Source organism: Mustela erminea, chromosome 4 (genome assembly GCF_009829155.1).
Source record: "Mustela erminea isolate mMusErm1 chromosome 4, mMusErm1.Pri, whole genome shotgun sequence".
NCBI classification, from domain to species: domain Eukaryota; kingdom Metazoa; phylum Chordata; class Mammalia; order Carnivora; family Mustelidae; genus Mustela; species Mustela erminea.
The window spans coordinates 6,072,042-6,097,508 of record NC_045617.1 but is presented as its reverse complement, the minus strand read 5'-3'; the positions used below and the strand labels follow the sequence as shown (position 1 = coordinate 6,097,508).

The following is a 25,467-nucleotide window of genomic DNA, read 5'->3' as shown; positions in this document are numbered from 1 at the left end:
GGCTTTCCTGCAGGCCGCCCCCATCCAGTCTGCACAGCCCACAGGTCCCGTAATGGGCGCGCCCCTTTCTGGGCTCTCAGCAGGTCGCTCTCTGGCTCCCAGCAGAGTCCCACATTACCTTCCATCATGACCGCTGCAGTGCCACACAAGTGGGTCATGAATCTTCAGGCACTTGAAAAAACATACTTCCGTAAAGAAAAGGAAGCATTTGGATCTGCTTTCATCTCAGAAAGACTTCTTCTAAGGTGGCCGGCCAGACCTTCAGATTACTGAGCTTGAGCCGGGGACCTTAATTCTGAAGAGAACTTGTTCCAGTCCGAGGGAGACAATGTTTGGGAGCTTTAATTTAAACAGAAACCCTGCAGGACTCACTTGTGCATACAGCTGTCAAAACAATTCAATATCCAGAGATAAATAGAGTATAAGATACCCACCAGTCCACTGTACTGGAATAGGACGTCTTCTAAAATTATGTTGCCACGTTCTGCACTTTATCGGGCACACTCTATTTTAATATTTCATCTAATAGAATATGTAATTTGGCATTTGGTGTCATAAATAGCGAAATAAATGTTTATGTGGTTTATTAGGGCAAGTGAATTCAAAGTAAGGGATAATGATAATATTATCATATGACATGGCATCACTTATCAGAGAGAAAAGGAGATATTCATTATTCACTTAAGAAAAGCGAGGGATATTCTTGTAATCAGTTTCAAACACAGGTAAGCCAAATCGAGGTGCGGGGTAGAAGACAGTTTGCTCCCTGTCTGCCTGCAGGTGAGCCTCCCACTTGCCCCCCACCCCCCCAAGCACGCTCGTACTCAGACACACCCTAGACGCCCCATCCACTCCCCCCGACCCTCACGTTCCGGCTCACATCCGTTTCCCCACCTTCTCGTCTTCCCCACACCGTCCTCTCCTTCTATCCACGACACCGGAGCTGGTGAGCCTCAGTCCTAAGCATCTGCTGGGCCTGCCCTTCTCTCGAGGGGCGCTGGATACCTCCGCGCTCCTCCGCACCTCTCCTGGGGATCGCAATCACCTCCCGACGTGGATCCCTCCCTCCACTCTTGCCTTCAAGCTGCTCCGTCTGCTCCGTGGCTGGAAGCACGGAGGCCTCGTTATCAACAAAGCCAGGATCTCTCACCATGACCTACCCCAGGCTTCCTGCTTTCTATTTTCCAGGGTACTTTTTGCGTCTGTCACTAAAGTTACTTCCAAATAACCAATCCATTGGCACAGAACCCCAGAAGAGGTAGTGCAGGGCAGCTGTAAGGAAAGTGACCTTGGAGTTAAACACACTGGCTGAAATTCTGGCTCGATCATTTGCCAGATGCCGACCGTAAGAAATAAATTTCTCGGGGTGCCTGGGTGGCTCAGTGGGTTAAAGCCTCAGCATTCAGCTCGGGTCATGATCCCAGGGTCCTAGGATCGAGCCCCGCATCGGGCTCTCTGCTCAGTGGGGAGCCTGCTTCCTCCTCTCTCTCTCTGATTGCCTCTCTGCCCACTCTGTGATCTGTCAAATAAATAAATAAAAATCTTTCTTTAAAAAAAAAATCCTTATATTAAAAAATAAATAAATGAATAAACTTCTCTGAGCCCCAGCCTGTCTCTACTATAAAATAAGAATGATAAAAATCTCCCTTGCAGCATTGTTTTCAGTCGTCAATAATAGAGCACCATTACCCTCAGTGCACAGGGAGGTATTAGGAACAAGACATTTGTCACATGGGGAAGTAAGGGAAGTGTTGGCGAGTCTGTAGCACCACGCCCGTGGGCAGTCTTCCTGGGCCACCCACAGAAGCCTCCTTTCTCAGAGGAGCTGCACCAGCCCAGCGTGAGTGCTCCCAGTCACCTGTGAGAGCACAGGTACACGGTCCTCCCCACCTCCTGCCGGGTGGGAAGAAGCCCACTGGGTCTCTCTCTCCTCTGCTGAGAGCATCTTTGAGTCCCTGCCTCCAGGTCCTCCTCACCCTTCCCTAGCCTGGCTCTCTCCACTTCCTTTGACAGAAAAGTCTTTGGGCACCGCCTCCCTTGGGAAATACTTCCTCCTGTTTCCCGATGTTCGTCTTACGCCCCACCCCCACCCATGCTCATAACCAGCAGCAGTGAGTGGCAATCACCCTCCTGTTCAATTATATTCTGTAACTCCCCTCCTCCCTCTCAACCATGTAGACAGTTTTTCACAATTTCTTCTATGTCCTCATTTTCCTGACTTAATTCCCATTTTTTAGATTAACTGGCAGCTGCCTATTAACTTATACTCTCCCTCCCTGAGTGATACTTTTAGTAAGCAATTCACTGCTACCTCCAAAGTGAACTTGCTTGTAATATAATTATATCCACTTATACACCCACTATAATTACAGCAACTTAAAATCCCATCTGTGGAACAAAAGAAGTGTTTCTACTCATCATGTTCCTATTGTATACAAGGGATCCTCAAGTATCATGAACCATAATCCTCTCACAAGAAGAGACCATGGTAGAGGCTCCCCCTCCATTGCCCTATATGTCTTAGCTAAAAAAGGACGTGTTTTCTACCATGGAGCACTCTTCTTTGATCTTTTTGAGCTTTTAGTCAGAAGAACTACAATGCTAACAAACAGCCGGACGGAAGGAAGTATGGACCCTGCAGTCCTCTGCTTTTCTACACCGAGAATTCCTCCACAGTGCAATGTTCAGCAAGACATTAGGAGACTTCAGATAGAGAACCAGATTACCACTCAGCACATTCATCAACAGAGGTTTTCACTTGTACCTCACAACACAGCAGAAACACAAGATCCATAAGGAGACCTGCATGGGGACCTCCCGGAGCTCTGTGTCATTCTTCGGGTCTTACTGGCCAAATAGCCCGGGATATCTATCTTCTGAAAATGTGGCAATGTTTTAAAGATTTTAATTTACTATAACTTTGAGAATTAAAAATGCATTTTTATTTTAGCCTATAATTAATGACACTTTCCCACGTTAGAGTTATAAATAAGGTCAGGTGATAAACAAGCAGCCACTGATGTTAACAAATGTCCATCAACATCAGCCAAAACAAGTGAACCCTTAGAATCAGGTGAACCAACATTATCTTACGAAAGGACAACTGTTAACAAGGAAAGGACATCCAATCATATACATTTCCTGAAGAAATAATTAATTATGGAAACACAGGTCAGATATAATAATACCAGGAAAGACGTATGACATGCTGTATTTCTTAAAACTACCCTGTGTGGTAGGTATGATTTTTTCTTCCCATTTCACAGATGATAAGAATGAGGCTCAGAACAAATCTGTTTAGAAAAGTAGAGGAGGTACTGGAGACAGGATTACAGCAGTGAATAGCTGTGAAGTAGTTTTTTTCCACTAAAACATTCTACCTTCCCCACTTTTCCTCTACTTTGGTCCCAGTATCACCAAGGCATCCGTGTATCTATCGTAGAGAGGTTATAAATGCATCTGGACATGCTATCCCTGCACCCCCATCCCCACCCGGCCTGTAGTTCCTTCAGCTAGCCTGTCTCCATGACGAGAAAGCATAGTCCATGCTAATTATCTGGGAAACGACTGAAATGCCCCCAGAGATGCTCATGGAATTCACCTGAAAGTGAAATATGGATTAGCACTGCCTTCCCCTCCAGAACTGAATAATAAACTAAAGTTCTAACCTTCGATGCCACTCTTCTGAGATCGTAGAAACCCACCCGTTACTTCCAACCTGAGTCTCCCCTCCATGTCATTAAGCAAAAAGATAACCATTTAACAACTTTTATATTAGCAAGCAATTCCAGTAATAAAAGGACAGTCATACATAAACAGAAGCACACACACAAAAAACCCTTCTCTATTGCTTATGAATAACCATCAAGCCTGATAATATCACTAATGGCTCATCGAGCTAATTGCAGTAACTTTTTACTGCTCTCTTTGATAAGCTCTGTTATCCCGAGGAGGAGAACATCTGTGAGACTTAACTCAGCCCAAACATCAAATGTGACACCACAGTGTGCAAGTAACTCTACTGCACACTTTTCCAGCAGGATCTTCCACCACTCCCCCTTTCTCATCTTCACAAGACTGACGAAGGCACCAGCCGTCCTGTGCTCATTACCAAGCTTCATGCAGACATGATGGGGAGGGAGGAAGAACTTATCACTTGCTTTCTTCCTGGAGCTCCAACCCTGCCTTTCTGTCTTTCATAGAATTCTTCGGGAAAATGGTGTCTTGTTTTCTGAACAGAAGGAAATTATTTTTCTAATCTTTTAAAAACAAACCTGAGGTGTGCCGGGGTGGCTCACCTGGTTAAGTGTTTGACATCAGTTTGGGTCATGATCCCAGGGTCTTGGGATCAAGCCCCACGGCAGGTTCTCTGCTCAGCAGGGAGGCTGCTTCTCCCTCTCTCTCTCTGCCTCACCCCCAGCTCCTGTGGCTTGCTCTGCTCTATCAAATAAACAAATAAATCTGTAAAATTAAAAAAAAAAAAAGAAATACAAACTTGAATTTTACTCAATTTTTCTTACTAAAAAATGAGTTTAGGATTCAAAACTTTCTCAAAAAGTGTCTTAAAATTTTATATAAAGATAAATAAAAAAGAGATAGTTCCCTGTGTTATTGAGAATAATGAGTTCCATACAACTCTGGGGAAAACAATGTCTATAAATTACTACTTTGTTTTTTTCTTAAGATTTTACTTATGTATTTTACAGACAGAAGGAGCAAGGGGAGAAGCAGAGGGCAAGGGGAAAGCAGACGGAGATGGAGAAGCAGGCTCCCCACTTAGCAGAGAGCCTGATGTAGGACTAGATCCCAGGAACTTAGGATCATGACCTAAGCCAAAGGCAGATGCCTAACCAACTGAGCGACCCAAGAGCCCTGTAAAACACCTTTAATCTCCCGAATAAATCTTGATTTTAAAATGTGTCCCACAAAGATGCAGTACACATATAAATATTTGATAACTATTTCCTGGTAACTCACAAGCATTAAATATTTGCCTGAATTAAATAAATTAAACTCTAGAAAAGGAACAGAAACAAGACAAAAATAAAAACAAAACAAAACAAAACAAAAAACCTCTACAGGTTTTTTTTTTAATCTGCAAATAAATATTACATGAATTAAATATTTTCAGCTATTATCTTGTAGCCTGTGTTCTTGCCATGAAATGAAAATACCAGAAACTCCACTAGTGCTTTTGAGAAGTGGGTTCTCTCTCAGTCTTAGTCCATTCCTTTGGCAACTCCCTTTCACACCTTAGGCTGCACTAAGCGACCTCAGTGCTTCTAGAGTACTCTGTACCTACTGTTATCCTGGCACCCACGAGACTGTCCTAACTGCCATGCCTGCCCTGTGCTCCTCCCCAGTCTGTCTGGATGCTGTGTGTGTGTGAGAGAGAGAAAGAGAGACTAAGATAAACACACAGGAGTGCTTGGTTGGGTCAGTCTGTTACGTGTCCGACTCTTGATTTCAGTTTAGATCATGATCTCAGGGTCCTGGGGTCCAGCTCCATGTCAGGCTCTGTGTTCAGAGTCTGCCTGTCCCTCTCCGTGTTCTCTCCCCTCACCCCCCCCCCGAATAAATAAACAAAATCTTTAAAAAAGAAAAAGAAGACAGATAACAGATTATACTAAGATTCCAGTCAAAGTCTAAGGTATGAAACTAAAGTAAACCTTTTTTGTGGGATGATGTTTGCTATTTAGCAGAAACATACTGGATAAAATTACCCTCGAATAAATAAAGAATATGAAAGTATGATAATATTATATTAAATTATTTCTCCAAGGCAGAAGGCATGTCTTTTCTAAGTGATATAAGTGCCTTTTACCTTATGTTTGTGATCAGGAATGTTATTAAAATGCCCATTTGAAGACAGCCTCTTCAACAAATAGTTTTGGATAAACTGGAGAGCTACATGCAAAAGAATCAAACTGGACCACTTTCCCACACCGCACACCAAAATAAACTCAAATGGGTTAAATTCCTAAATGTGAGACCTTTAACAATAAAAGAGAGTCGGCCATAACAACATATTTCTAGATATGTCTCCAGAGGCTAGAGAAACAAAAGCAAAAACAACTATTGGGACTTCATCAAAATAAAAAGCATCAATTCAGCAAAGGAAACAGTCAACAATCCAAAATGCAACCTACAAAATGGGAGAAGATATTTGCAAATGATCTATCTGATGAAAGATTAGTATTCAAAATACACAAAGAACTTATAAAACTCAACACACAAAAACTAAATAATCCAATTTAAAAATGGGCAGAAGACACGAACAGACCTTTTTCCAAAGAAGACAAACAGATGGTCAACAGACACATGAAAAGATACTCAACATCACTCATCATCAGGGAAATGCAAATTAAAACCACAAAGAGATGTCACTTCACACCTGTCAAATGGCCAAAATGAACAACACAAGAAATAACAGGTTTTGGTGAGGATGTAGAAAAAGGGGAACCCCATGGCACTGTTGGCAGGAATGCGAACTGGTGAAGCCACTGTGGAAAATAGCATGGAGGCTCCTCAAAAAGTTAAAAATAGAACTAATCTATGATCCAGAAATTATATTACTATGTATTTACCCAAGAATAATAATTAAAAAAAACTAATTCAAAGAAATACATGCACCCCTATGTTTACAGCAGCATTATCTGCAACAGCCAAATTATGGAAACGGCCCATGTGTCCATCAATTAACAAATGGAAAAGTAGGATGTGTATGTATGTATATATATATATATAATGGACTATTCTTCAGCTGTAAAAAAAAGAATGAAATCTTGCCATTTGCAAGGACATGGATGGAGCTAAAGAGTATTATGCTAACTGAAATAAATCAGTCAGAGAAAGACAAATACCATGATTTCACTCACATTGAGGAATTTAAGAAACAAAGTAAATGAGAAAGGAATCAAGGGAAGAGAGAGAAAGAGAGAGAAGCAAACCAAGAAATAAGCTCTTAACTATAGAGAAGAAACTGAGGGTTACCAGAGGGGAGGCAGGAGGGGGAATGGGAGAAATAGGTGATGGGGACGAAGGGCAGCACTTGCTGTGATGAGCACTGGGTATTGTATGGAAGTGTTGAATCACTACATTGTACACCTGAAAGTAATACTACACTGCATGTTAACTACTCTGGAATTTAAATATAAAATTTAGGGTCTCCTGGCTGTCCCAGTCAGAAGAGCATACGACTCTTGATCTCAGACTCATGAGTTCAAGCCCCACACTGGGTATAGAAATTACTTAAAGATAAATAAACTTAAATAAAAAGTTTTTTTTTTAATGTCCTTTTGAGTCTGTCCAACAAGATGATCTAAAAATTTTAAATATCTATGCCCCTAACATGGGAGCAACCAATTATATAAATCAATTAGTAACAAAATTAAAAAAAAAACACACTGACAATAATATAATAATAGTAGGGGATTTTAACCCCCCCCCCAAATGGACAGATCATCCAAGCAAAAGATCAACAGGGAAATAAAGGCTTTAAATGACACACTGGACCAGATGGAGATGACAGACATTTTCAGAACATTCCATCCTAAAGCAACAGAATATACATTCTTCACTAGTGGACATAGATCATTCTCCAGAATAGATCACAGCCTGGGTCACAAATAAGGTCTCAACCAGTACCAAAAGAATGGGTCATTCCCTGTATGTTGTCAGATCACAATGCTCTGAAGCTAGAACTCAATCACAAGAGAAAAGTTGGAAAGAACTCAAATACATGGAGACTAAAGAGCACCCTACTAAAGAACGCATGGGTCAACCAGGAAATTATTAAAAAATTGAAAAAATTAATGGAAACAAATGAAAATGAAAACACAACTGTTCAAAATCTGTGAAGGCAGTCCTGAGAGGAAAGTATACAATGATACAGGCCTTTCTCAAGAAACAAGAAAGGTCTCAAGTATACAACCTAAATCTACACCTAAAGTAACCAGAGAAAGAACAGCAAAGAAAGCCTAAACCCAGCAGGAGAAGAGAAATAATAAAGATCAGAGCAGAAATCAATGAAATAGAAACTAAAAGAACAGCAGAACAAATCAATAAAATTAGGAGCTGGTTCATTGAAAGAACTGATAAGATTGATAAACCACTGGCCAGATGTATCAAAAAGAAAGGAGAAAGGACCCAAATAAATAAAATCATGAATGAAAAAGGAGAAATCACAACCAGCACCAAAGAAATACAAACAATTATAAGAACATATTGTGAGAAACTATACACCAGCAAATTTGACAATGTGGAAGAAATGGATGTATTCCTAGAGACAAATAAACGCCCAAAACTCAACCAGGAAAAAAATAGAAAACCTGAACAGACCCATAACCAGTAAGGAGATTGAAGCAGTCATCAAAAATCTCCCAACAAACAAGAGTCCAGGGCTAGACAGCTTCCCAGGGGAATTCTACCAATTTTTTAAAGAAGAATTAATACTTAGCCTCTTAAAACTGTTCCAAAAAATAGAAAGGGAATGAAAACTTTCAAACTCATTTTATGAGGCCAGCATTACATTGACCCCAAAACCAGACAAAGACCCCATCAAAAAGGAGAATTACAGACCAATATCCTTGATGAACACAGATGTGAAAATTCTCACCAAAATACTAGCCAATAGGATCCAACAATATATGAAAAGGATTATTCACCACGACCAAGTGGGATTTATTCCAGGGCTGCAAGGTTGGTTCAACATCCACAAATCAATCAATGTCATACAATACTTTAATAAAAGAAAGAACAAGAACCATATGACACTCTCAATAGATGCTGAAAAAGCATTTAACAAAGTACAGCATCATTTCATGATCAAAACTCTTCAAAATGTAGGTATAGAGGGTACATACCACAATACCTCAAAGCCATCTATGAAAAACCCACAGTAAATATCATTCTCAATGGGGGAAAACTGAGAGCTTTTTCCCCAAGGTCAGGAACAGGGCAGGGATGTCCACTTTCACTACTGCTATTCAACATTGTACTAAAAGTTCTAGCCTCAGCAATCGGACAACAAAAAGAAATTAAAGGCATCCAAATCAGCAAAGAAGTCAAACTCTCACTCTTTGCAGATGATATGATACTTTATGTGGAAAAGCCATAAGACTCCACTCCAATAATGCTAGAACTTGTACAGGAATTCAATAAAGTGTCAGAATATAAAATCAATGCACAGAAATCAGTTGCATTACTACACACCAACAACAAGACAGAAGAAAGAGAAATTAAGGAGCTGATCCCATTTACAATTGTACCCAAAACTATCAGATACCTAGGAATAAACCTAACCAAAGAGGCAAAGAATCTATACTCAGAAAACTATAAAGTACTTAGGAAAGAAACTGAGGAAGATACAAAGAGATGGAAAAACGTTTCATGCTAATGGATTGGAAGAACAAATGTTGTGAAAATGTCTATGCTACCTAAAGCAATCTACATGTTTAATGCAATCCCTATCAAAATCCCATCCATTTTTTCAAAGACATGGAAAAAATAATCCTAAAATTTATATGGAACCAGAAAAGATCCTGAATAGTCAGAGGAATGTTGAAAAAGACAGCCAAACTTGGTGGCATCACAATTCCAGACTGCAAGCTCTATTACAAAGTTATCATCATCAAGACAGTATGATACTGGCACAAAAACAGACACATAGATCAATGGACAAGAACAGAGAGCCCAGAAACAGACCCAACTCTATGGTCTTCGACAAAGCAGGAAAGAATGTTCAATGGAAAAAAAGACAGTCTCTTCAACAAATGGTGTTGGGAAAATTGGACAACCACATGCCTAAGAATGAAACTGGGCCATTTCCTTACACCACACACAAAAACAGACTCCAAACGGATGAAAGACCTTAATGTGAGAAAGGAATCCATCAAAATCCTTGAGGAGAACACAGGCAGCAACCTCTTGGACCTCAGCCACAGCAACTTCTTCCTAGAAACATCACCAAAGGCAAGGGAATCAAGGACAAAAATGAACTATTGGGACAAAAATGAACTATTGGGACTTCATCAAGATCAGAAGCTTTTGCACAGCAAAGGAAACAGTCAACAAAACCAAAAGAAAACTTAGAGAATGGGAGAAGATATTCACAAATGACATATCAGAGAAAGGGCTAGTATCCAAAATCTAGAAAGAACTTATCCAACTCAACACCCAAAAAACAAATAATCCAATCAAGAAATGAACAGGCATTTCTGCAAGGAGACATCCAGATGGTCAACAGACACATGAAAAAGTGCTCCACATCCCTGGGCATCAGGAAATACAAATCAAAACCACAATGAGATACCATCTCACACAAGTCAGAATAGCTATAATTAGCAAGTCAGGAAACAACAGATGTTGGTGACGATGTGGAGAAATGGGGACCCTCCTACACTGCTGGTGAGAATGCAAGCTAGTGCAACCACTCTGGAAAACAGCATGGAGGTTCCTCAAAAAGTTAAAAATAAGCTACCCTATGACCCAGAAATCGCACTGCTGGGTATTTACCCTAAAGATACAAATGTAGTGATCTGAAGGGGCACATGTACCCTAATGTTTATGGCAGCAATGTCCACAATAGCCAAACTATGGGAAGAGCCTAGATGTCCATCAACAGATGAACGGATAAAGAAGATGTGGTGTATATATACAATGGAATACTATGCAGCCATCAAAAGAAAAGAAATCTTGCCATTTGCAACGATGTGATGGAACTAGAGGGTATTATGCTGAGTGAAATAAGTTAATCAGAGAAAGACAATTATCATACGGTCTCTCTGATATGAGGAATTTGAGAGGCAGGGCAGGGTTTTGGGGGGTAGGGAAGACAAAATGAAACAAGATGGGATCGGGAGAGACACAAACAGTAAGACTCTTAGTCTCACAAACTGAGAGTTGCTGACGGGAAGGTGGGTAGGGAGAGGGTGGTTGGGTTATGGACGTTAGGGAAGGTATGTGATATGGTGAGTGCTGTGAAATGTGTGCCTGATGATTCACACATGGGGCAAATAATACATAATATGTTAATAAAAATAATCAATTAAAAAATGTCCTTTTGACCAAGCACCCCATTCAGGTTGTTTATTTATCAGTGAGTTATACACAAGTATGTTGCAATACTGGTGTACACATTATAAATATGCACAAAAAAAGAAAAGTTTCAAAAGGATGGTATGAATGAAATAAAAGAAACATTTTTTAAAGTATATGCAGAACAATAAGAATCGAAAATCCAGGAATTCAGAACTACAAAAAATAAAAACTTTATTATGTGTTTATTTTTCCAATTCACTATTTATTAGAAGTTTGTGATAATTTTTCTTATGCTAAAGGTTATTGTTCTGAAAGTTGTTTTTTTTTCCTTAGTGATATTTCTGGAACTCAGTTTATAAACACATATCCTCTTACCTTTATTGTGAGAAAGCCAGGATAAATGTTACTGTGGTTCACAAAGAGGAATTGATAGAGATAAGAAGGAAATAAAATGAATGATCTAATGTTCCTATAACCTCCCACTCTCTCTCAGTCTCTCTCTTTCTCTCTCTCTCTCTCTCTCACACACACACACACTCAAAGATTTTGTGTCTTCAAGTAGTCCCTAAGCTTATGAGCCGAAGAGTCTACCACAAAGCCCAAGGCATGAACTGAGGACTTTAAAGTGAAGTCAGTAGTGTGTTTCATTATCAAAGCTCTACAAGCACGGCATCAGAAATGTTTCTACGTATCTTTAGAATGCTACGTCTTAATTTGATTGCCAGGAATAGCACAGAAGAATGAGTCAGATGTAGATCCACATGGGAGGAGAAGTCAATCAAGACTGGCTTAGCAGCTGCATTCATTCATTCCTCCAAAAGTTCTCAGTCCGTGTCAGTTCTCCAAGACTTTCTCTGAGTGCTGAGCACAGCAGCAGGGGTGACAAACGGGTCCCTCTAAAGCCTTGAGTCCGCTGGAGTCAGCACACAAGAATCTTCTTTTCATAGGATATTCTCCGTAGAACAGAGAATTTAGGGAGATCCATGTAGTCAGCAGTGACTGGGGTGCTGTTTTAGAGAGCACTCGAGTTAATTTAATTCTCGAATGAACATGTTCTTTGAGCTGGCCCAGGGGAATACATTGTGACAAGCTAGGTTTCAGTGTGGTGGTAGCAAAGGAGAGGGCAGTGCTGTGGGCAGTGCTGGGAGCACAGAACTAGGCTTAGGCACCCGGACAAGGCACCCAAAATCTGCCAGATATCCTACTCTCCAGCCCCTGTGTCCTGATTCTCAAGACACACCATACAAGGAAAGTTCCAGGGGCCATTTTCAATTTTTATTGCAGGTGGCAATTAGGGATCCCCAGCAACGACTCTGTGCTGATGAAAAAGGCCAGAGGGAGATGCCCCCCCCCAACCCCCAGTGAGAAATGGATGGTAAATGCAGGACTTCCCCTACCTGGTACTCAGAAAGGTTAGGGGCAGCTTTTCTGAGTCTGACCCTCGAAGCTTTGACCCTAGGTCCAAAAGTAACTCCAAAGCAAAGGCTCCCTCCAGACTGCATAAACTAGATATTATTACAATTTACGTATGAGGAAACAGAACCTCAGAGAAGGTAAGTCACTTACCCAACATTATGCTGCTACCAAGTGGTAACACCGGCATTCACACAAAGGCCTATGTGATTCCAAAGCTTTTCCTGCTACTCAATACAAAACCAAAAAAACTTCATTTTCTGAACTTCCTACATAGCTCTTCATGCTAGGATAGCAGTCCCATGGGCAGCGCTATTACAGTGCTTCTCTGAACTGGAACTGGACCTTTGTTTTGTCTTCTATCTCTCTAGTCTCATGAGATTGACTCTCACTTACAAAGAAAGCCACATCAGCTGGCACGTCCTGCTTATAACAACTGAAAGAGACACCGTGTCACCAGGGACAGCGGGCAGAGAGCTACGGTCATGTCTTTTATTGACTGATGTTGCCAAAGTTCTGTTGAGAGAATCAAATGGAACCACATCCCGTGAACCCAAACTGTTAGGGTGACGATGCTCTTCCACGGGGGGCTCCCACCCGTAGAGGTCCCATCGTGGGCCAGTTTCAGGAAGGAAATGTTCCCAGGTCCTCGAGTTGAAACGGAGATACCACAGGATACTGCCTGAGTCCCCACAGTGGACAGAAGCCAGGAGCTCACTGAATGGAACCCTTGCTGGATGAAAGAAAACCAAAGGCTTCAAAGAAACACTATTGCACTGACTTATTTACTCTGAAAATAAAATGGCAGTGTTTTGTAGTCACGGGATCAAGGCAACCATTTCTCCTTTCTGTTTATTTTTTTTAGGACCATTTTGTTATATGGCATTCTTGTTCAGAGAATCTTTTTGTTTTTTAAGATTTTATTTATTTATTTGACAGAGAGAGAGAGATCATGAGTAGGCAGAGAAGCAGGCAGAGAGAGAGGGGGAAGCAGGCTCCCTGTCGAGCAAAGAGCCCGATGTGGGGGCTCGATCCCAGGACCCTGAGATCATGACCTGAGCTGAAGGCAGAGGCTTAACCCACTGAGCCACCCAGGCGCCCCTATAGCATTCTTGCTCAATGCAGAATCAAGATAAGACTATACTCACTGCTTTCTGAGCTCTGTGTTTGAGCTCTACAAATGCTTTGGAAGAGCAATCTGTCATCACCCTAGTAATGTTTGGTTAACTCAAGGGCTGGATAATAGAAAGGAGGTCTAATCTCACAAATGTACATTTCCCATAAGTGCTGGAAACTTCTTTAATCTCATGAGATCTTACATAACATGCTGGAAAGAATCTTGTTCTGACTCCAAAATCTTAATGATTACCCTCTTTGCTTTTAAAATTGCATTAAAAAAAACCCCAAATCTATCATTTCAAATAGTGAAATGCAGCAAAAATCTGCCTAAATTTCTTAAAAATCTCATTTATATATGTTCTTCCAAATGTTCTAATTTTTTTTTTTTTATGATGGAGATGCCACATGCACGATTAAACTGCTAGGGTATATTAACATTGGACTAGTATTATTTATTTATGAAAAGAAATACTTAAGAGTAAATTTTAATGCTGTTTCTATGGTAGGGATAGTACAAAATTTACAGTAGAGGGTATACAATTCTAGGCAAACAGAAGTTAAATAAGAAACACATTTTTGAGGAAGAATAAATAAAAAACAGATTACTTTCAATACAAATCCAATATTTAATACACATCATAGGCATCTCCTTCTAATTCTAAATATCAAATTTATTACTTCCCTTTTTAAAATGTTAGAAGTCCATGGATATTCCCATAAAACCTCCCTGTTGATGCATGTCAAAATTGTTTTAGTGGGCTTAGATGCAGAACTGAAAGCATTTAAACAGTTATTTTGGATGGACTGTGAAATCTGCAGTATGAGCTTATGATAGAAGATCATTTTCTTACTGTGTGTAACTGACAGCCAGGCCACAACACAGCGCCATGTCCAGGCTCCCTTCACGTAGCCTTCCTGACATCCTGCCTGGAGTATGGATGCAGCAAGGTTCACATTATTATTTTTTTTTTGAGACTTTATTTATTTGAGAGAAATAGAGAGAGAGCACGAGTGCACGAGCACGGGGAGGGGCAGAGGGAGAGGGAGAAGCAGGCTCCCCACTGAGCAGGGAGCCCCGTGCAGGACTTGATCCCAGGATCCCAGGATCCATGACCTGAGCCAAAGGTAGACACTTAGCCAACTGAGCCACCCAGGGACCCCGAGATTCACATTTTTTCCCATATTTGTAAAAAATCTTAGGTTAGTGCTAACCTAGGATTAGTGCACTGTTTCTAAAAAAACCAATACATTTTATTCTTTCCTGCGAATAAATACTGATAATTCTAGAATTTAAATAGCACAGTTGGCTAGGATTATGGATTTTAGGTAGTCTGTGTATCTTCACAGTAGCATTCTATGTGTGTAACATCTTTCTCTTTGCTTAATGCTGTCATTTTATGATTTTTTTTTTATTTTGGATGCTATTAATTAGTACAAAAATTTTTTGTTGTATGATCTTTTCATTGTTGAGCCAGAAGAAGAAAAATAATATGCCTAACTTCTTTCATAAAATACGCTTTCATGTGCTCGCTGTTTGCATTTTTATATGCTACAGCCCTCTGCAGCTGCTTATCGTGGAGTTCCCAGATAATGACGTCAGACTTGTGCACTCCACCGTCCAGTCCTCACCGAGACCACGCATAGCCTTTCTGGTAGCTCAGAGGAGCTCCTTTTGCCTTCAGCAGTCTGGGGTTTTTCGTCTCATGCCATTTTGGTTCATCTTGGGCGACCACCCATCGCTGGATCATGACTCCGGTACAGCTGACTGCATGTCCTCAATTAATCTTTCTCTCACTCAAGTGCAGTCCAGGAGATGCACGGTCTTGTTCGAGCAAGGGCACGTGCTGCTACTCACGGTGCGACAATGTATACTGCACTGACGGGGAGCAAGGCAAACCGCTGAGGCAGTGAAGCACGTGGTTTGTCAAGTCCAATGTTCACCGCCATGGGATAGCGTGGATACAGCCACTGTTTCTAAGTCTTTGGCTGGGCCCGATGCCTAATGCTACACTGAGGTCAGAGAGTTCCTTGGAATACTTCTCTATGTTAGTAGACTCGAGCAGAATTCTGGGGGGAAGTTTGCTCGGTATCTCTATTACCTGTAAAGATATTTGTATTTACGAACACACTTTGGAGGACAGTTACACATACCACGTGGATGTTTGGCTTCGATGGTTTGGATCCTATCGGACCCAGACTCACTGCTGAGAGTTCTCTGCACGTGATCCAGAATCTAGAGCACATCAAGGGTAAAGGCTTCCACATGCAGCAACTGCACGGAGAGTGTATCAAGCTCTGCCTGTATTTCACACTTCTCGTCAAGTTGGCTCCAGCATCCAGGAGACTCCTGGAGCTGGATTCTGCACCACCATTTAAGGGGAACTAGACAGCCAGCTGTTGTTGGGCAGGGCCAGGAAATTCTCAGAACACAAGAAAGACATTCTATAAATATCTTTTTTTTTAAAGATTTTATTTATTTATTTGACAGACAGAGATCACAAGTAGGCAGAGAGGCAGGCAGAGAGAGAGAGAGGAGGAAGCAGGCTCCCCGCAGAGCAGAGAGCCGGATGTGGGGCTCGATCCCAGGACCCTGAGATCATGACCTGAGCCGAAGGCAGAGGCTTTAACCCACTGAGCCACCCAGGTGCCCCAAGAAAGACATTCTAGGTTTCACACTAAATCTGTGAATGTGAATCCATCAGCAGAACAATAAAAAGAAACCTTTATGTATGCGATCTCATTTACTCCTACATGATACTATCAACTCCCACCAAACCGGATATGGCATAATGACGAATCTATACCATCTTCATGAAATTCCTAAAGTACTGAAAGGCGTTCAGCATGGCGATGTGGTGAGAGTAAACACCAGGATGTTTAACTAGTCCATTTATTTGGGGACATACATATATACTTTACTGAAAACAGTATTATAGCCCCTGGAACATCATAAAAACCACAATGTTTTCTCCTAAAAAACAGCTATTAATCAGCCTTACTACTACTACTTAGAAAAATATCCTTTAAAAAATACTTCTAAAAGTATCCTACGAGAAAAGTTGAACATACTGGTAACTTAGATGAAAGAATTGTAGTTGCTCACTAAACTATTTATCCTTCATATATGATGTTTATATAGTCATTTTGATACCAATACATATCCAAAGATATGTGATACATAAACTAAGTTTAGTTGGAAGCCGTTTAAAGTTTTTCCATAGTCAATATAACGTCGAAAGGCATAGTTTTTAGAATTACTTGTTAGCAAAATCACTATATATTTTCTTTTTTTCTTGAAATTTTGAATAAGTGCTCTGCTTTTATTTTTTACAAGTTACAAATTATATTTTTTAATTTTATTTTTTTTCAGTGTTCCAGAATTCATTGCTTATGCACCACACCCAGTGCCCCATGCAATCCGTGCCCTCCTTGATACCCACCACCAGGCTCACCATCCCCTAGCCCCCTCCCCTCCAAAACCCTCAATTTGTTTCTCAGAGTCCACAGTCTCTCATGTTGTATCTCCATTTCCAATTTCCCACAACTCACTTTTCTTTCCCTTCTCTTAATGTCCATCATATCATTTCCCTTGCTTGTGGAGCATAAGGAAAATCACTATGTATTTTCAAAAGTTTCCAACATATTTTGTTCTCCCTTGTTTACTTGAATGCTTAAATTTCCTATTCTTACATATTATTAACACATTTTTATGTGTTTGAGAACTACTCCTAGGGGCACCTAGGTGGCTCATTCGGTTAAGGGTCTGCCTTCAGCTCAGGTCATGATCCCAAAATCCCAGGACGGTGACCTGCATCAGGCTCCCCGCTCACCGGGGAGTCTGCCTCTCCCTCTGACCCTCCCTAGTCTCATGCTCTGTCTCTCCCACTCTAAAATAAATAAAATTTTAAATAAAATAAATAGAGACTACTCCTTGAATCATAATGATGAGAATACACTTGCTCATGAATCTTTTTTTTTTTTTAATCCCAGGGCTATAAGTATTAGTAGTTTGCATGAGGAGATATAATTCATAAAGCCCCATGCTACTGTAGCGAGTTACTTCATAGTGAGATAGAGATTTACTTCTCCTTAAAAAGGTCTTAGTCCAAAATAAATATTTATTTTTATGAGCTTACAGTGTGATACAGAAATATACATTCCTCTAAATTATCCTTATCATGGAGCAACCACCAAGTGAACCATTTTTAAGGTTCCCTGAGTACTCAGTGGAACTGTGACGGACGGGTCACTTAGTCACGACTCCGAGACAGGCCCTGTAAGCGTAGTCTATGCTGCATGAGATTTTTTTTTTTCCTCAGTGGACGTAACATTTGGAGACTCACAATAAGCCATCATCATGCCATTATAGATAAAAGGCTTCCCTAAAAAAAAGATGGCATTTGTGATATACCCCAAAACCTCATCTCATGAAGTCCCAGGGAAATATATTCATTTTCCTTTCACAAAAGAAACATATTTTACTTTCACAAAAGTAGCTTATTGAGAACTGTCCAACGTAGTGTAAATTCTACACACAAGAAATAAAGTGAATCACTTAAGGGAACAGAAAAGCAGACTACAGATGTTACTGAGATTATGATAAAACACTTTTAAGTGGGTTCTGTGTCTAAAGTTTAATAAAAAGCACTTGCATCCCATTTTCCTGGGTAATCGATTGGACGCTGCATGCTGTATGCGGTCCTCTGATATATGAATGAACATCAGTGGTTGCCTTCTTTATTGGCCCTCATGTCCGTTTGCAGCAAAAGGTTAACAAAGAAGCATCAATTTAAGAACGTAGAAGCTTCATTTAAGAGATGCATGACCTCAATCAACTCATCTGCATCATTTCATTATTGTAGAAAGTGATGTCCTGCCGGGAGGCAGCCAGGGGTGGTCACTAACCTTCAAGACGGGCCTCAGTGAAGCACACCTTCATGGCGTGTTCACACCCTCGTAAAATCCTTTCTCATACCGAATATGGTGGGCCCCTGGTTGATCCTTATGATATGGTGGCAGTGGCAATGGGGGCACTTCTGACGCTACATCATAAAGAGCCGTAGAGCTTCCCTCTTGGCCTCTTGGAGAGCTCATTCTAGGGGCAGCCAGCCATCCTGTTTGAGGGTGGCTAGCGGAAGCCACCCTCAAACAATCCCGTGGAGAGTCCCAGATAGAGAAGAACCGAGGCCCGGTGCCCGGAACCAGAAGCAGCTCTCCAGCCGCATGACTAAAGCACATCCGAAGCCGGTTTCCCAGCCTCCATCAAGCCTTTAGATGACCCAGCGCACTGTCACTGGTCACGAGATACCCAAATCAAGAACTGTCCTGCAGTCCTTCCAAAATCACAGAAATCACGAGGGATGACGCATAACTATTGTGTCAAGTTACACATTTTGAGTAACTCATTATCCAGCCATAGTAACTGATACAAACCTCCAAGTTGCCATGAAATGCCTCCGTCTCGGCCACCTGTGTACACGGGGCAATGGTGGAGATTCATACGGCAGATGCTCACTAACTCCCGGGGTTACTGTGAGGCTCAGCAGCTCAGATTTCAAGGTACCTAGGCTTAGGTACTCACTCCAGAATTAAGGGATGTGAGGACATCCCATCTGCCTAGCCAAACACCCGTATTAGATCTGAGGTATTAAGTTTTCTCGGCCTCATCCAGTTTAATGTCTGTCTTCCTCACTGGACTACAGATTCTATTACTCAGGCACAGTGGTGCGCCGACTACAACAAGAACCATGCCTTGCATATAGTAAGTGCTCAGTAAATGTTGAGCAAAGAATGGTTTATATCTTAATACTTAGAGAAAAATCTAACCAAATCATGACCTGAAGCCATATGAGTTCAGGGAGAGGACTTGATTTCAGCCCAAATCAAGTGTTGCAAAGTTTTCTTTATACTTTAAGGCAGTTTTCAAACCTCAGTTGGGCTGTTTTGTTTGTATGTGTACTGAGTTGGTTGGTGGTGGAGATGCTCATGACCAGTTCCTTTCTAGATATATCATGGGCTGGATGACAAGACACAGGTGGCTTTAGAGTATTAGGATATTCTTATGGTCTGTGGAGCAGGGGAGCGGCCATCACTAGTGCTACCTTGTCCTCTCCCCAAGGCACACAGAATTCTGAACTTACTAGTCCAGTCACTGGGGGGCACCATACCCTCCTCGTTATGGCCAAAGAGATCTGAGCACAAAATCGGGTGCCACTTCCAGGGTCGACCATGAGATGCCAAGACAAGGACCTCTTGGGTTCCCACTTCCCTCCCGGGGGATGGCGCAGGCATGTCGTGGTGGAACCTCAGTGAGCCTGGACCCCTGAGTGACTACAACAAGCAGACCCATGGTGCACTCCCAGCTTGTAGAAGAAACAAACTTTTTTATTGTGTTACGTCCCTGAGGATATTAGAATACCCTCGGCATTATTAGAATATACAGAATATATATTAGAATATACAGGATTATTACTGTCTATCCTGACTTAACACAAAAATGGCAAAGTGAGATCTAGATAATTATAATGAGAACAGGGGCGCCTGGGTGGCTCCGTTAGTAAAGCACTCTGCCTTTGGCTCAGTTACGATCTCAGCGTCCTGGGACTGAGCCCCATGTTGGGGTCCATGGTCATCAGGGAGTCTGCTTCTCCCTCTGCCCCTCCCCACCTCGTGTACCCTCTCTCTCACTCTCAAGTAAATAAAATCTTTAAAATACTAATAAGAATAATAATCTTCTCCTCCTTCCCAAATACACATAATATACACGTATACACAGGTGCGCACACACACACACAGATACACACATATGTATAAAAGAGGCAATCATACTTAGTATCCTTTTATCTTCCCAGAATTCTTTCTTTAGTAAGAGCCACCAAACAGGTTTCTAAGAAACCAGAATTCTACTACATTTAAGCCATATGGCTTAATGTAGTAGGGGGAAAGCATTCTTATACACATACGCATGGGTACACAAACACATACATACACACTTTGATACTTTGGGTGTAGGCTTTGACTAGGGCTGGCCACTCACACTCCATCCCAGTGGTCAGCGTGGTCAGTGTGGGAGGTGTAAGAATTGGTGTGCAACCAAAGAGAGTCTGACAAATGTTAATTCCTAAGACCTTTGAGTCGTTATTAAGTAAGAGGTACTCTTTCCATTAGGTTTGCTAAGCTGGTAGAACGTAAGCCTGACGCAGTCTCCTCCGTGAAGTGAACTCAGGAAGAACTGCTTAACGACTGCTGAATAATTCAGTGAGTTCTTTCACTTAACAACTGTTCAACAAGTTAGGAAAAAGAAGCAAACTCAGAAAGGCCAAGGGACAGATTCGGTATGTCCGAATCTAGTTTAAGCACCTGGATTAGGTTATGTCTGAGGCCAAAGTTAATGCCAATAATTCACAAATATTTGATCCAAGAAATTCCCTTTTGCTTAAGCTAGTTTGTGTTGGCTTTCTGCTTCTCGCAAGTTAAAGGCCTCTGATTAATATACTTTGTGTGTGCACACGGCTGTATTTGGTATTTTGAAATAGATGGAAGTGCACAAGCAAAAGACGAGCAAATATAATACGGTTCTTGCGTCTGGAAATTTAAATTTTGATGGAAGAGATAAGCTACAACACAGAAAAATCCAAAGGCTACAATCTATGATAGCTTCCCATTACTGTTAAGAGGCCTAGGAAAGCTATTGACTCCACGTTAATGTTTGGACGTGATCACGGACACTCAGTACCAGTGAAAGCCTACCCCACCTCCAACTTGTACTGAGGCAGAAGAGTAAATCCCACAGTTCACAAATAATTTTTTACCTCAAATCTGAGGAAAGCAAATAAAACAGAGAATAATTCAACATGCAATCAATTTACTATAAAAATTATATGTAATACTTACTGTATAAGTAATTTAAAAATAAAGATCCCAGGATACTATGTAACACAAATATAAAAAGCATATGAAGGGTTTCTAAGACAATTCTTTTCTAATACAATTTTCTAACTAATACAATTTTCTAAGATCTGATTTACTGAATGTTTTTCCCGCATGTGATTAAAGCTTCATGACACTGACTCCATTTCTCAAAACTTATTCTCAGATGTTAAGTAGTTACAACGTTTTGAAAAAAAAAAAAAAATCTGCATATATGTTCTGGTTTTACCTGGGCTATCTCCTAACAGGCAATCTTCAAAATAAGTGAAAACTAGGGATGCCTGGGTGACGGTCTAGTTAACTGTCTGTCTTCTGCTCAGATCATGGTCCCTGGGTCCTGGGAACCAGTCCTGTGGGTTCCCTACTCAGCGGGGAGCCTGCTTCTCCCTCTACTTGTGCTGTCTCTCTCTCTCTCTCTCTCTGACAAATAAATAAAAATCTTCTAAATAAATAAATAAATGAAGTGAAAACTAAAAAGAAATTTTACTAAAAAGTGAAAACTAAAAAGAATTTTTTTTCTTTTTTTAATTTAGACAAAATACATTCTTCCGTGGCAACATAAACACGACTACCAGGAAGGAGCAGGGAAAGTGAATGGAACAACAAAAATTCTCTGAGGGAACCTCTGCCAACAAGAAGGTGCAAAAGCAGCATTCTCCCTCTCCCAAAAAACCCTCCTAGAACCACCAAGGAGAGAGGGAAAACGACACTCAAGACGATTTCTGCTCATTTTGTTGGTGACACGCAGGGACAATTAAAGCACCAACTTCCAAAATGCACGCGACGGCCGCGAAGTGGCAGGAATCGGGAAGCAGCCCCGGAGAGGCGAGTTCTACTGCGGAGGCAGATCCTCCCGGAAAGAGGGAAAACATCGGCCTCACAACCAGGGAGCGGCTGCGACCAGGGCGGCGGCCTGCCTGGACCTGGTTTGGTTTAGGGAAACGGACAATTCGTAATCACACAGAGAGGCCATAATTAAAAGAAGATAAAAGAGTTTAATTGTTTTAGTAAGAAAAAATATAAGGGAGACTTGAATCTGCATATTGAAAGGACCCGGTGTCACCAAGGAAAAACGGGCCAGCATGGCTGACACCAAGAGAAGTCAAAGAACACCAGTGAGGTGTGGGGCTCCAGGAGCCTCTCTGGGGCAGCCAAGCAGAAAGACAGGGTCACTTATATGGGAATATAAATCGGACATACTTCCCATTTCTCTATACAGACCTGCAATGCTGACATATAGGAGAAGGACACCAATAAAAACTTGAAGGAAAGAGTAGCCCAGGAAGTTCACCAAAACTGACCTTCGGTTGTGAGGTAACATGTTGTGCAAATATGACACGATCCCGAAGAAAGCGGTAGAGAAACAATCTCTACCTAAGAGAGTATCAGGGGAAAACAGCAAAAACAGACTGAGGGGAGGAACTGAAGATACTTGATGACAGACAGTAAAGCAAGCATGCGTGTGAGGGTAACAGGAGAGTGCACCCTGTTTCGTGGTGACAATACAGAACTCTTATTTCTTTACATGGGGGGTGGTGAGAGGGGGAAGACAGGTAGCAGCCGGGGAAATTCTGGGTACTCTACACATTCAGAGAAACTTCTCTAGTAACAAACTATAGAAATGATCCCTGAAAGTATAGTCTTCGGGGAAATTCTAAAACAAAGGGACTACCTCTTTTCCCAAGTACTTAGGGACTCGTCATTTGCAAGAGACTACACTGTAGGTCATGATAAAACATCAATTAATTTCAAAGATGAAAATACTACAAATAAATTCTCTAATCATAAAGCAATGCACCTAGAAATGCAATGAACAAAAATAAACTACCGGCTATTGCTCTTAAATTATTATTTTATTTTATTTATTTATTTTTTTAAGATTATTTATTTATTTATTTGACAGACAGATCACAAGTAGGCAGAGAGGCAGGCAGAGAGAGAGGAAGGGAAGCAGGCTCCCTGCTGAGCAGAGAGCCCGATGCGGGGCTCGATCCCAGGACCCTGAGATCATGATCCGAGCTGAAGGCAGCGGCTCAACTCACTGAGCCACCCAGGCGCCCCTTAAATTATTATTTTAAGTGACTCTTGCATCTCATAGGAAATCCAGGATGACATCACAAAATATGTTAAGAGCACTGATAATGAAAACAGTACATATCATAGCCCATGAGATACAGGTAAAGCAGTGCTCAGAAAAAAAAAATCAGAGCCTCAAAAACAAGTATTAATAATAATAATTAAAAAAAGGAATCAAAGTGTCACACCAAGGTATTATAAAAGAACAAAGAACTATGATTAAAGATATGTAAAAAAAAAAAAAAAAGCTTTATTTAAAAAGCAGAAGGAATTTTAAGATAAAGTCAAAAAACAGCAAAAATAACAAATTAAAATTTCAGCTCATTCTTTAGTAGGGAACAACTTATAATAAATAAGCTAATATTATCAAGAAAATGGAAGAAAAATGCAAACATAAAATTAAATAAGGTCCAGTAACACATGCAAAAAATCTAGGAACATCAAAAGCAACGGTTTTACACAATTCTTTGTATCTAAATTTAATAACTTGAATTAAACGGACAATTTCTTAAGAAAATAACTGAATCAAGTTACCAACTGAATCAAGTTACAAAATCTAAATAGACCAAATTCCCTAACAGCAGATGCCCATTTTTTTATATGATAACTTTGTAACTAGTTTTAAGTAAACTTTAAAGATCATTCCAGAGTATTTCAAACAAGAGCACACAAGGGGTCACAATGTCCTCCAAGTACACACAGGTACAGATCATTAAGGACACCAATACCCACGTGTACTCTTTTGCAAACCAGACCCTCCTGAGCACAAGCCCCTCCTCTCCTTCCCCTCATGGCTTATCCCTTCCGCCTCTTGGTAAAAAGCAGGTGGACCTCCCACTTGTAAGGACTCCGGACTTTAATTCACGACCTCAGGGTAAGAGACTCTGTAAGGCGACCAAAAACAGTGAAATAAAGAAAGAAATAGAGAGAGAGAGAGAGAGAGAGAGAGACGGACGAGAAGGAAGGAAGGAGCATGCGGACATCCGCTCAGCCTCCGTGGACCCAAGCACGAGAAGGCCGTGGCAGGGTTTCCTGTCTTTCCCTGTTGCGTACACATGCCTGCTAGCAGGGTGGACACAAAGGGCTCTTGGCCAGTGAGGACATGTTCTGACTTCAGACACCCGTGGTGGGCTCGTCCATCCTCAAGGCTTGAAATACCATCTCCACTGCAACTCTCAGATCTCTCTTTTCCCTGCTTGCTCTTCTGTGGGGCCTGGAGTGGTCAGATTTCTCCTTCTCAACACTGAGCGGTATCACATCAGCAGAAGCGAAAACCCTTTCAGGTCCTCCCCAGGCCCAACACCATGTGGCCTGCATCGCCCAGAGCTCCTCTCCGCCCTCCTCCGCCTGGTTCGACTCCCCGAACCTCCGTCCTCCTGCCCGTACGCCGGGCCCTGCCTTCCAGCCTGCGCCCGCACCACTCCCACACCTGCTTCTCAGTGACGTCTGCCCACGCGGCCTGACTCAAAACGACCCCTTCACTTCCTAGCCCCAGCGCGTATTTGTATCTCTATAGCCTTGCCACCATCTGAAACACGGCACGTCCTTTCAGGATTCACCAGGTGCATCGGGTCCTCCTCTTTAAAAGGTACGTTCCGGGAGGCCGGGGATGATGGTGGTCCGTTGTCCTTAGAGCCGAACGTCCTGGGCCTGGAACACAGCGGACACCAACAGGCTCACAAATGCGTGCGCAGTGCATGTGGCCCCACACACGTATTTGCGGATCACCGTGGCATTACTGGATTCAGGTTTATGAAGAGAAAAGGACAGACGGTGGCATCAGAGGGCAAAACTAGACCAAGCCACAAGACAGCCACGGAGTCTGGCAGGGATGCGGGGCTTGTCTGGGCGGAGAAGGCACGAAAATGTCACAGGGCTGGGAAGTCATTG

At 41.6% G+C, this 25,467-nt stretch overlaps 1 protein-coding gene and 1 pseudogene across 3 annotated transcripts in view; both read right to left on the bottom strand.

The window, feature by feature from the left end:
• Window positions 1–25,467, bottom strand: part of PRKN (parkin RBR E3 ubiquitin protein ligase) — a 1,064,961-nt gene that overhangs the window by 956,411 nt on the left and 83,083 nt on the right. The gene's annotated exons all lie outside the window — the stretch shown is intronic.
• Window positions 23,070–23,145, bottom strand: LOC116589482 (annotated as a pseudogene).